The following is a 12,168-nucleotide window of genomic DNA, read 5'->3' as shown; positions in this document are numbered from 1 at the left end:
GAAGCAGTTTTAGAGACATCCTAGGCCCAAATAAACAGTGGTATTAACAGAAACAACTGAATGTCCCCAGCAACTGTAGAAAAGAGATCTCACAGCATAGTCCTTATTGCAAGTCACTTCCTTCTGTGATCACCTCAGGGAGAAATCAATGCTTTCCTCTCTTGTTTCTATAATCCCACCTTGAAGGTTGTGTGCATGCGTGGGGGGAGGGGAGGAGAGGGTCGTCCCCCCATCCAGGACCACACTAGTGACTTTCCCCTCACAGCCACCTCCCACCCTCCACTGGGTGTCAGAGACTAGCCCCAGGGACCCCCTCAGGAGGGTGTCTGGCTGTTTGAGAGGAGGGGTTCCCCACTGGGCAGTTTGGCTTGGGTTCAGCGAAAGCAAAGTCCAATTGTGGAGGCCAAGGGGCTGGTAAGTGTCTAATAAATGTTAACACCCACCCAACCCTGTCTTCATCCAGACACATTAAAGAGAAATATTTGCTAAAATCCCCTTGAAAACTGTTGTGTACACCACCGTCATTCGTCTTCCTGACTGCTGCTGCCTTTTGTCTTTTGGTGGCTGGCTCGGCACAGACCCTGCAGGATGACTCAGCGAGCTGAAGTCTGCCTTGTGGGCATGCACGGCTCTCAAAACTGCTGTAACTACCAGAAGCAGCTGATTGCAGTGGTCGTCTGGGGACTCTGCTCCAAGGATGACAGTCAAAAGGAAGTGAGCACTTGGGCAGTGCCTTCCAATTCAGCGCTGCTGAAGTCAGGGAAGGGTGCACCTGAGCCTTGGGAAGAGCTCGGGGGGTCAGCTCGAGAGGCTGCTTGGAGATGAGCTTGCTGAGGACTATACCAGGCCCACCTCACCAGCTCATGATATTGGGTGGGGTGACGACCGTGATGACTACAAATAACACTGCTAATAAAGGTGCTGTGGACCGCACGCCTATTACTCGCTAAGCACTTGGCACAGACAGCCTCGTAGCAACCTTGGAAGGCAGACATAAAATCCTCGTTTTACAGGTGTGGAAACTGGGGGTCACAGAGCCTACAGCCAAGTGGTGATGAAGCAGGATTTGAGCCCAGACCTGGGGATTAGGAGTCCAGGCTCCTAACCCCATCAACACTCCTGGCTTTCAAGAAGCTACATTGTCCATACCTATACAGCTCCAAACCTAAGAAAGCACGGCCAGCGGAAGGGCTAGGAAGCCCCCAGCTGGCCTCTGAGCTTTCTATAGAGGAGCCTCTCCCCAGGCACTGCCCCTGCAGTGAACTTGGAGCCAGACTCTGCCCCAGTTATGTCTGCAGCAGCCCTCAGAGGCTCTTCCGGAGGCTGACGCTTCAGGGCACTGCATCCACACTGCTGCTGGCTCCCAGCCCAGCCTTGCAGCTCGGGCTGTCTTATGGAAACAGATTTCCAAATGGATAAACACTGAAGTTTCAGGAGGAGGCCTGCACTTCTATAACTGAGTAAGTAGGGCTTGAAGGGGCAAGGATAATTATAACAGATGACCCCCGACTCTCATCTAACGCTAGAATCGGAGCTCTCCTCTGCTAGAGGGTTCATCAGAGCTGCTCACGACTCTGGTTTACTTGTTGGATTTCTTCTGCAAACCCTCAACTGGAGTTTGTGGAACCACAAAATAGCTAAAAGTGAAAAGGGGAAGTGGCAAGAGTCTGGCGCCTGCAAAGATGGGAAAATTGGTTTCTGAATAACACACTGTAGAATGAAAACTTGTGACCAGAACAACGTGGGCAGCCAGGAGCTCAGAGGATGGTCCAGAGAGAGCAGGCCTGGCCACACTGTGATTATTCCAGGGCCCAGATGAAACCTCAGGGCTGGCATGAGAAGTAGGAACACGGTGACCTGACAAGGAGAGAAAGGCTCTGTCCTGCGCTTGTCACTAGAAAAATAGAAAGACTCCCCACCAAGAGGGACCCCCGCACTCTTTCTTCCGGGAGGAGGGGAAGGGGCTGGGGCCATGGCTCCCTGAGATGGGGGAAGGCGTGTCCTCTTCCTTGCTGGAGGGGGGCATTGCTTACCTACGGAAGAGGGTCCCTCAGAGTCCCGGTGCTGGGGTTTCTACAGTCTGGGGACACTCAGGCCAGTGTGGAACTGAACACAAGCCTCATGGATACTCCCTGACAACAGACTAGGATCTCAGGTGAGGCTGTGTTTGCCTTTCTCCTCATTAGCACCCCTGACTGCTCAGCCCTCCCAGGAAGCTTCTGTCAGTCAGTCTACAGTAGGGAGAGGAGACAGGGTGGCAGTGGCAGCTGCTCTGAGAGGGTGCGGCAGTGACCCTTGTTGCCGTTGGACAATATTATAGGCTCATCCGCCTGCTTTCCTCTCACATACCGCCTCCCCCCACGTAGGAGTCGCAGAAGCACTTACTAGCCTTGTGGGAAGAAGAGGGAGAGGTGACCTCCAGGCCAAAGCAGCTGGGGACCCAGAAGGCCAAGGAGCCCTTGGCCCAACAGTCTGGTGCCAAATGTAGGAACTTCTCTGCTCCAGGAATGTTCTTGGCCACCCCTCCCCGGCCAAAAACAGAAAATCAACTCCTTCTGACCTGGGTCCTGAGCATGTAAGCCAGGTCGGGAAAGAAACGCTCCAACACTTGGCCTCTTGGCCCCTGAAATGGCCTCACAGCCTTGCTTTGGGAAACCGTATTTTACTTAAAACTTGATTTTCTTTGTACTTGTTGAACGTTTTACTTTCCTTTTACAATGCTAAGTATTCAATTTATAGAAAAATATAGCTAGGCTTCTTTTTCTCCAGTCAGTGGTTTGGAATCAATTGTCTTTCCATGAATCTGTAATAAGACAGGCACAGTTCAAACATTTTGTGATGTCACGTCTTCGCTCTGAGACTTGGTGCAACTTTCGCTCCTGATGACCCTGGCTTGTTCTTCCTCCCACTGCCGTGAGTTAGTCTGCGGCTCCACTGTGCAGCCTGAGAGGTGAGTCAGCACAGGGAGAAAACTCCTTTCTCTAAGCAGGGGCTGGAGCTGGAAGGGGACAAGAGGCTCCAAAGTCCAGGTCACGAGAGATGCCATGATTGACTAGGGTCACTCCGAGAAGCAGAGAAGGTTACACACGCATCAGGCTGCCTTTGACAACCGGTCCTACTGTGTTCTTCTCTGAAGCTTCTCTGGGTGCAGACGCTCAGGGTTGGTGACAGCATAAAGAACAGCAGTCCCCATCCCCTCCCTATGTCAATCCCAGGGGACACCAGAGGGTGTATCAGCTGACAGGCAGCATTAAAGACAGCTTGAAAAACAGAGGTACTTACTGCACTAACACCTACATCTGGGCTTACAGGTCTCATGAACTTGGGATATAGAAGCCAAGACTGAGAGAGAAAATTAAAAATTCCCCCCTCAATCTACCAAACTATGTTCTTGCCATATGGGTTAAACTGTGTGTATTAGATTTCTACAGCTTTTGTAGCAACCTACAACAAACTTAAGTGACGTAAAAGAACACACATCTTATTCTCTTACAGCTCTGTAGGTCAGAAGCCTGACAGGGGTCTCACTGGGCTAAAATCAAGACGTTGGCAGGCCCGCATTGCCTTCTGGGAGCTTCAGAGGACAGTCCCCTTCCTTGCCTTTTCCAGCTTTTGGAGGCACCCACATTCCTTGATTCGTGGTCCTCGTCCTTCATCTTCAAAGCCATCAATGGCTGGTTGAGTCTTCCTCACAGCATATCCCCCTGAAACTGGCTTTCCTGCTCCCTCTTCTTGGAAGAACCTTGTGGGCCCACCTGGATAAACAGGTTCCAGGGATTGGTATGTGGGCATCTTTGGTGTGGGTGTGGGAGGGATGATTCTACCTACCATAACTGTGGAAGGTCTTTAGAAATTTGAGAATAAAGAAGAAACGCCCTTATCATAAAATAGTGGAAAAAGAAGGGAAGAAGTCCACCCCCCTGTCTCAAGCTGCCGATGTCACTGCCCAGGAAACACAGTCTGTTCCCAATATCCCTCAGTAGTCTACTCCAGGGCACTAGGACTTTGTCACCAATAGAAGGAAAACATTCTGTCAGGCTCATCCCTTTCGGCAGGTGCTTCTTCTCTCACCACATGAGAGCAGGGGAAACTGTCAACTTGCATATCTTGTTCAAAGTTAGAGTCACCAATATGCCACTACCAAATGACTGCCAATTCCTTTAAGCTGTCCTTTCAGAACCATTTTCCAACCTTTGAACCATTTTGACGGCTCATTGCTTGCAGAATCCCAATTCAGGGAGGCATGAGGCTTTGGGGCAAGCCAGTGCTTATAAAGTGACAGCTAAGGCCCTCTGGCATCTACTATGGCTACCATTGTTGTCACCAGTTTCTGTTGTGAGAGACAACCCTCAAAAGAGGATCATATAACAAGGAGACGGGACCAGCCTCAAATTCCAAAGCCAGTCTCATTTGCTTCAAGAGGCTGATCTAGAACAGGCAGCTGATAGGACCCTGGCTGTGCTAGAAGTCACGTGACGGGTTTGAAACAGATAACGAGAAAAACACACCAAGAGTACCAAAGCCTAGACATAAAAAGATGATAAAAATAGCTAAGAGTTACTAACACACACAGTGGTTAAGAGCAAAGACTCTGGTGTTAGGCTGCCTCCGCCACATACTAGCTGTGGGATCCTGGGCAAGTTTTTTTAACCTCTCTGGGCCTCAGTTTCTTCATCTGAAACTGAGGGTAACAATAGAACCAATCATATAGGGTTGCAGAACCTAGCACATTGGAAGCATTCACTGTTAGCTGGAATTATTATTAGCTAGATGCTACGCTAAGGATTTTTCAAGCATTTCCTAATTAATCACCAAAATAGCCCCATGAGATATGTACTAATATTATAATCTCCATTTTTAAGATGGAGATGACCTTAAGGTCACCTAGTTGGTAAGTAGCAGAACCAGAACCAGAACCCAGGTTGGACTGCCTCAAAGGCCTTGCTCTTAACCTCTGTGGAGAGCAACAGTCTAGGGGGAAAGACTGACAGAAATTGTGCCTTATATGTCTTGTCTCTTCTACTCTTTCTAGCACATGCTTTAAGCACAGTTGTTTGTGTGATGGATGAGAAAACCTGAATGAAACTAGCAGGAAGACAGACATGTGTTGCCTTGAAACAGTCCTGGGTCACCCTCTACCTGATCCAATGCCACACACTGGTTGAATGTTGGGAGCTCAGAGCTCTGAGCATTTCCTTTCTGTAAAGGAGAGATGCCGCCTCCTGAAGGTCCTCCTAACTCTCCTCCATCCCATCCCTGGCACAGAGAAGACACAGCTGGAGCCCTGGAGCAGTCATTCCCAGTCCTCATTTGGCAACATCCTGTGGAATCCACGATTGGCTCAAGGAACACCATGAAATTCTCACTAACCAAATTAATTTTAATTTGCTGTCATTTTAAAGGAAAATCTGTGCAGCTTTGAGGAGTTGCTCTGGATCCAAGCAATGAGAGGGCGCAGCAGCTTTACAAAGGGCGAGAATCGCTGTGTTGAAAACTTAATGAAATCTTGAAGACAAAATGTTGAGCAAAAGAAACCAGACACCAAGGAGGAGGTACTTTGTAATTCCATTTAGATAAAGGTCAAAAATAGACCAGACTACGCTGGGCTATCTAGGGATACAGTTTTAGACTGTAAAAATATAAAGGAAAGAAAAGAAGTGATCACCACAGGAGTCAGGAGAGTGGTTCACTTTAGGGTAGAGAAAGGGTTTGGGATTCCACTGAGAAGGCGCCTCCTAGGGTTCTTGACCTGGGTGAAGTGACCAAGGGTTACTTATATGATAATTCATTTAGTTTTACACACTTCCCTTTATATAATTCATCTATGTGCTTTTCTGTGCGTTATATTTTGCAATAACAAAGGCTGGGTTTGGCTTTGTTTCTCTAACGAAATTTTCAGCAACCCCACCTGAGAAGACATAGAAAAAGTTATAGGAACAATTAACTTTTAGTTGGACTGTTGAGACCTTGAGAGATCATCTAGCTCAGTAATTTTTAAACTTTAGCATGCATAAGAGTCACCTAGAGAGCAGGTTAAAATGCAGATTGCTGGGCCTCACCCTCCAGGGATTAGGATTCAGCAGGTGGAGGCTGGGGCCCAAGATTCTGAATTCCTGATGAGCTGTCAGATGATGCTGATGTTACCACACTCAGTAGCACTGATCTAGTCTGTTCCCAAAGTGTTGCCCCATCCTTTAAAAGACACCCAAGGAAGACAGTCCACATGACACAGGCTGTAAGATATGGTCCTCAACTTGATTGTTAATGCAGAATCTGTCTAGCTTCTAGTCTTGACAGGTTATTGAATCTAATTCATTGTTCTTACAGGAAGTACTCCTCCCTGCACCCCAAATACATACACACACACTCTCTCACTCTCAACACAGTCAATGATCTGTGTCCATTTGAACTTTAACAAAACCAGAAGTAAGTTTAGTGGTGTTTGAAATCATGCAACCAGCCATCAGTGCAAAGGGAAAAGGACAGAAAGCTTCTAGCTCCTGGGATCATGAAAAGAGACTGCTCTCTAACGCAGATAAGGGCACAACCATTCTGCGGTTCCCTGTTCTACTGACTGCGCTCAGCCAACAGCCATCAATATGGATCGCTGCCAATGTATCAGGGAGAAAACAGCCTGACTTCTCTCCTGTCTAAATTCTGCATTATATTTCCTTGTATGCTATGCAAAATGAAAAACAGAAGTTAAAATTAGAAGCTGAGGTTCTAGTGAGGCTGATGTGTATTGGGGGAAAGGCAGAGAGGAGAAGTCATAGTCGGAGGGGTTCAGAGGAGAGCTGCCTGGGGCCCCTGCCCAAGCTGTCACAGACAGCAGCCTGGAAAAAAAAATACAAGGGAACCAGATGAAGGTGGGAGGCTGCTGCACCACCCAATTATCACACCTGCAGAGAATCCTTGTGGGTTTTTTGGGTTCCCTAAAAGTGCCCTGACCTACTTTTCAAAATGTTGTTTCCTTATTCACCAAAATACACTCTTAGTGAATTGCAGTCAAATTTTCTGCAATTATCCAATCTACAGTTTTAGTTTCCACTGTGAGAGCTATCGTATGTGTCTCCATGCATAATAGTAATATATTCAACAGTATCAGGCTGATGGTGGATACGATGAATTTCTTAAAGTGACAGGCAAGCTTCAGTTTTAAATGAATCTATCTGGAAAGCTTAGAGCAAAGCCTTGAGTCTATTTAAGAACACGTGATGGCTGCTGGCTTCATCCCTCAGCTAAGGGGCCCAGGCTCACCAGATGTGAGTATAAAAGCCTTAAAGTGGAAGTAAATACAATGATGCCTTGGACGTATAGGACCCTTTTCTTCACAGAACCTCAGGCATTCCTCGTTACAGTGTAATCCTGTATTCTCTGGGCAGTGACCAGACCACCTTGGTGGCAGTGACCAGACCACTCAGCCACAGTGGAAATTTTGGAAGTATTACAGGGAGCAAAAAAAAAAGAACAAAAAAAACAAAAACAAAAAGCTGTGGGGAGAAGTAAATACTCCCCTGGGGTGTCGCAGGGCAGCCTTGCTCCCAGGCAGGTGGGGCAACACTCAGATCCAGGGCATGTGGTTTCAACAGCTGCCTCCTCCTCCCTTCTGTCAAAGGGCTGCTGAGAAAATGAGATGGAACTTGTGGCCAACCCATAATTATACAGGGGCGTAGGAATCAGGCCACTGACTAGTCGGCTTCCTATTTCTCCTTCTCTCAGCCCCTGGCCAGCCTGAGAGGTGGGAGGATGTGGACGGGATTCTGAAAGTGCCTCTCCATTTGCTTCTCAGGAGCTGGGGAAAAAAAAGCACGGTCAGTGCAGCGGCTGTCAAATGAAAGCCCATGGCTGGGTGTGGGCCGTGTGCACCTGGACCAGCCAGGAGGCTGAGAGTGGGGTGATGGATGAGTCCCACACCCACCCTGGGTGCCTGCCTGGCCCCCGCAGCCAGGGCCAGGCAGGCCCTGGCTGAGTAGGGCCCTGAGTAGGGCCGGGGCATCACAGAGCCTCTCTGAAGAGCAGAGACCCAAGCAGAAGGAAACAGAAGGTTCTTAGAAGCAAGGCAAGCCTTCCTGTTCTTTGAGGCTGCTGCTCCCAGCAGGCCTTCCCCACTCCCCGGTTCAGGGCGTGGGCAGATGCAGGCGCAAACTGCCGCTGGGCCCCTGGCAGCCCCAGGGGAACTAGAGCCCAGGCGCCAGGCCTCCCCAGGGGCCCTCCTCATGGCCGGGAGCTGACACCCAGCCTCTCACTGTTCCCCAGCTCTGCTTGTCCCCTTCCCGCTGCTCAGCAGCCAGAAGTGGCGCAGGGGAATCAGAGAATGTGAATCTGAACAGATTAACGTGGAGATGGTTAAATAAATGTCCAGGTGATTTTTCTGTGTTTCTATGCTCCTCTGACCCCCATTCTAAGACAAATGAACAGTGTCTATATGAGTGAAGGCCTGGGGCTCTGGCTACGAATATAGTGTTGTTATTATTACAGCAACTGGGAGGGAGTCATGCCACCTCCGGGCAGGGCTCTGGTGGGCCGTGTGGGAGGCGACTGTCAACAGCTGCTGGGTGGAAAGCTTGTTTATTGTCAGAAGCCTGGCGCAGAGATCAAGACAAGCTTGGTCTCCAGATCACACCCACGTGGCTGCAGGCAGCGGCTGCTGCAGATATTGCATCGAACTGCAGGGGTCCCCAGGATACCCAGTCAAGGATGATTCAACCAACAAGGAGACCCAGGAGAGCTGGGAGAATTCCTGTGGGACCACCCAACTGAACACTCCCAAGAGAAAAGTGCAGCATACAACGCCTTCCCCAGCAGACCAAACACAAGAACCCAGAACCAGCTGCAAATCCCACACAACAGCTCCATGTCCTGAGACAGTTTCTCATTCATTCACCAGATACTTATTGGGCACCTTCTCTGGCAGATACTGTACATGGGACGAGGAATAGAGCAGTGGACTAGGCAACCCCAATCCCTACTCTCACAGAGTTTACAGTCTAGAAGAAATTACTTGCAATTAAGCTGGTTATTATGTGATGAGTGTTTTGATAGAGGAGAGTCAAAGAGGAAGAGCACAACAGTAGGGGAAATGCAAACTGACCACAAGGAACTGCCTTGATAGGGAAACTGTCACTAAGAGATACTGTGAAGTTCAAACTATTAGGGTCTCAAGAGATGTCAGCCTAAGGCTGTCACTGCTTTCTCTCTTTCTTCAGCTAATTAAACTTTTAGCTAATATCTACCCATCTGGTGCCTGTTCTATTTCATTACCAGTCACTCGAACATAAAGCTCTGGGAATAAATAATTATAATCATAGAGCATCCATCAAAGTATCCAGAGTTCTATGGGAAGCATGACTGACCCCTTTATCCATTGAGGTCATTATAGTCAGCATGCTATCCTCATGTTCCATGATTCTTACTCTTCCTCTGGCAATGATAATCACCAGGAGCCTCTCCCCCGAGAGGGTCCAGCCCTTTGTGGTATCATACAAGCAGCCTTGTATCAACTAAGAGCAGAGGATGCATTAGACATCCTCAACCACAAAGACAGAAAAAGTGAGGTGATGAGAAGTTTCACCAACTTCCTCCAGCACAGCAACCAAGGTGAATCCTTTAAAATGCAAGTCAGATGATGCCCTCTCCTGTTCAAAACCTTGCGAGGCTCCCCAGCTCGCTCAGACTAAAAGTTGAAGTCCTAGGGCTTCCCTGGTGGCGCAGTGGTTGAGAGTCCGCCTGCCAATGCAGGGGACACAGGTTCGTGCCCCGGTCCGGGAAGATCCCACATGCCGCGGAGCGGCTGGGCCCGTGAGCCATGGCCGCTGAGCCTGCGTGTCCGGAGCCTGTGCTCCGCAACGGGAGAGGCCACAACAGTGAGAGGCCCGCGTACCGCAAAAAAAAAAGAAAAAGTTGAAGTCCTGAGGACGGTCCACAAGGTCCTCCATGAGCCAGCTGCTCATTACCTCTCTGACCTCCTCTCCTGCTAATCTCTCTGCGTCAGTCATGTGTGTCTCCTGGCTGGTCTTCTTGAACACACCAAGCACACTCCCTCCTCAGTGCCTTTGTACTCATCCCTCTCTGCCTGTCACTTTCTTCCTTCATATATCCACATCCTCATTCTCTCACTTCCTTCAAGACTCTGCTCAAATGTCACAATACCAGTTTGTAAGGGGCTTTCCCTGGCCACCCTATTTATGACAGCAATGCCTCCTTCACAGTCCTTGTCCTCCTGCTCTGCTTTATTTTTCTTCACAGATGGTATCACTATCGGACACACTGTATACTTTGTTTATTGTCTGTCTCCTCTGCTAGAATGTATACTTCTTTAGGACAGAGGGGATTTTTTCTGTAGTTTTTCCCCCTACTGTTTTCAAGTGCCTGGCCCATAGTAGAACCTCAACAAATATTCATTGAGTGAATGAATGGATTAATCAATTAATTAATTAATGATAAATTAATTGGGAAAGGAAGACCTTTAGTAAATGGTGTTGGGACTTGGTATTCCAGACAGAAAATAATAAATTCAATTCCTACCCTGCACCATATACCAAGCAAATTCTAGATGGATTAAATACCTAGATATAAAAAGTCAGGGCTTCCCTGGTGGTGCAGTGGTTAAGAATCCGCCTGCCAGTGCAGGGGACACAGGTTCAAGCCCCGGTCTAGGAAGATCCCACATGCCACGGAGCAACTAAGCCTATGCGCCACAACTACTGAGCCTGTGCTCTAGAGCCCGCGAGCCACAGCTACTGAGGCTACATGCCTAGAGCCTGTGCTCCGCAACAAGAGAAGCCACTGCAATGAGAAGCCCATGCACCGCAATGAGGAGTAGCCCCTGCTTGTTGCAACTAGAGAAAGCCCACGTGCAACAATGAAGACCCAATGCAGCCAAAAATCAATAAATAAGATAACTAAATTTATTTTAAAAAATAAAATAAAAATAATAAATAAACAGTAAGTCAATTATATCGCAATAAAAAATGGAAAACATTAAAATATATATAAATAAAAAAGAAAAAGTGAAACCTTCAAACTTTCAAATCATAAGATAGGAGTCTATCTTTATGATTTCAAAATAGGAGAAATTTTCTTAAATAAGAAGTAAAAAGCACAAGCCAGACAGAAAAAGATTCATACATTTAACTACAACAAAAATTAAAACTTCTGTACATCAAATGATACCCAAAACAGCAAAAGAAATTTTAAAATAAAATTTAAAAACCAACAAAGTAGGATAAGAGTTCTATAACACATTGGCCTCACAAAATATTAGAATTTGGAATATATAAATAATTCCTATAATAATAAAAGGTAAATCCCAGTAAAAAGAAAAGAAAGGCAATCACAAAAGAAGAAATTTAAATGGCCAATAAATGTAAGTAAAGCTGCTCAACTTCACTAGAATGCAGGGAGACATAAATAAAAGCCATGAGCCACTCACTTCTATTAGACAGCCAGCAGTTGAAAATCTGATAAAATTTATGTTGATGAAATTTTGGAAAAACTGAGACCTCTCATTTACTGCTAGTTTAAGTCTGAATTTGTACAGCAACTGTGGAGGGGAATTTGGCAGTCAAACTGCAAATGCACACACTGTCCAACTCAGCAATTTTACTTGTTCTGGAGAAACCCTTGCACATATGCATAGGAGGACATATGTGAGAATGTTCATAGCAGTTCTGTTTGAAGAGTAAAACATTGGAAGCAACCTCAGTGTCCATCCATGGGGAATGGATTGTCATATGTTCACACAAAGGGCTACTATCCAACAGGGCTTCATAAACTTTTTCTGGGTCAGACATTAAATATTTTAGGCTTTGTAGATCACCTAAGTCTGTACTGCAGATTCTTTTTTTTTTCTTTAACATATTTTAAAAATGCAAAACCATTCTTAGCCAGATTTGCTCACAGGCTGGATGCTTGTAGCCATAGTTTGCCAATCCCTGCTATAACAGCAATTAAAATTAATCTATTGGGTCTATTTGTATCAACTTGAATAAGTCTTAACAACAAACAATGAGTGAAAAAAACAAATTCCAGAAAAAGTATGTACAGTTTAGGGAAATATTTAATCTTCACAAAATATAAATATATATACATATGTAGTAAATCTATAAAAATGTGTATGGAAAGGATATATATAAATTCACAGTAGAGGTGAATTGCTTTTAGGGAAGC

General features: G+C 46.8%; 1 protein-coding gene and 1 long non-coding RNA gene across 2 annotated transcripts in view; one reads left to right on the top strand and one right to left on the bottom strand.

Annotated features, from left to right (window-relative positions):
- CLHC1 (clathrin heavy chain linker domain containing 1) overlaps positions 1 to 12,168 on the bottom strand; it is a 213,134-nt gene that overhangs the window by 85,884 nt on the left and 115,082 nt on the right. The gene's annotated exons all lie outside the window — the stretch shown is intronic.
- Positions 602 to 9,196, top strand: LOC137206233 (uncharacterized). The gene is made up of 4 exons (XR_010934554.1): positions 602 to 1,460; positions 2,814 to 2,950; positions 3,496 to 3,780; positions 5,033 to 9,196. It is a non-coding gene; the product is annotated as an uncharacterized lncRNA (long non-coding RNA).

This window comes from Pseudorca crassidens, chromosome 14, assembly GCF_039906515.1.
Source record: "Pseudorca crassidens isolate mPseCra1 chromosome 14, mPseCra1.hap1, whole genome shotgun sequence".
NCBI lineage: Eukaryota > Metazoa > Chordata > Mammalia > Artiodactyla > Delphinidae > Pseudorca > Pseudorca crassidens.
The sequence above is the reverse complement of the archived record's forward strand: the minus strand, read 5'-3'. Positions and strand labels throughout refer to the sequence as shown.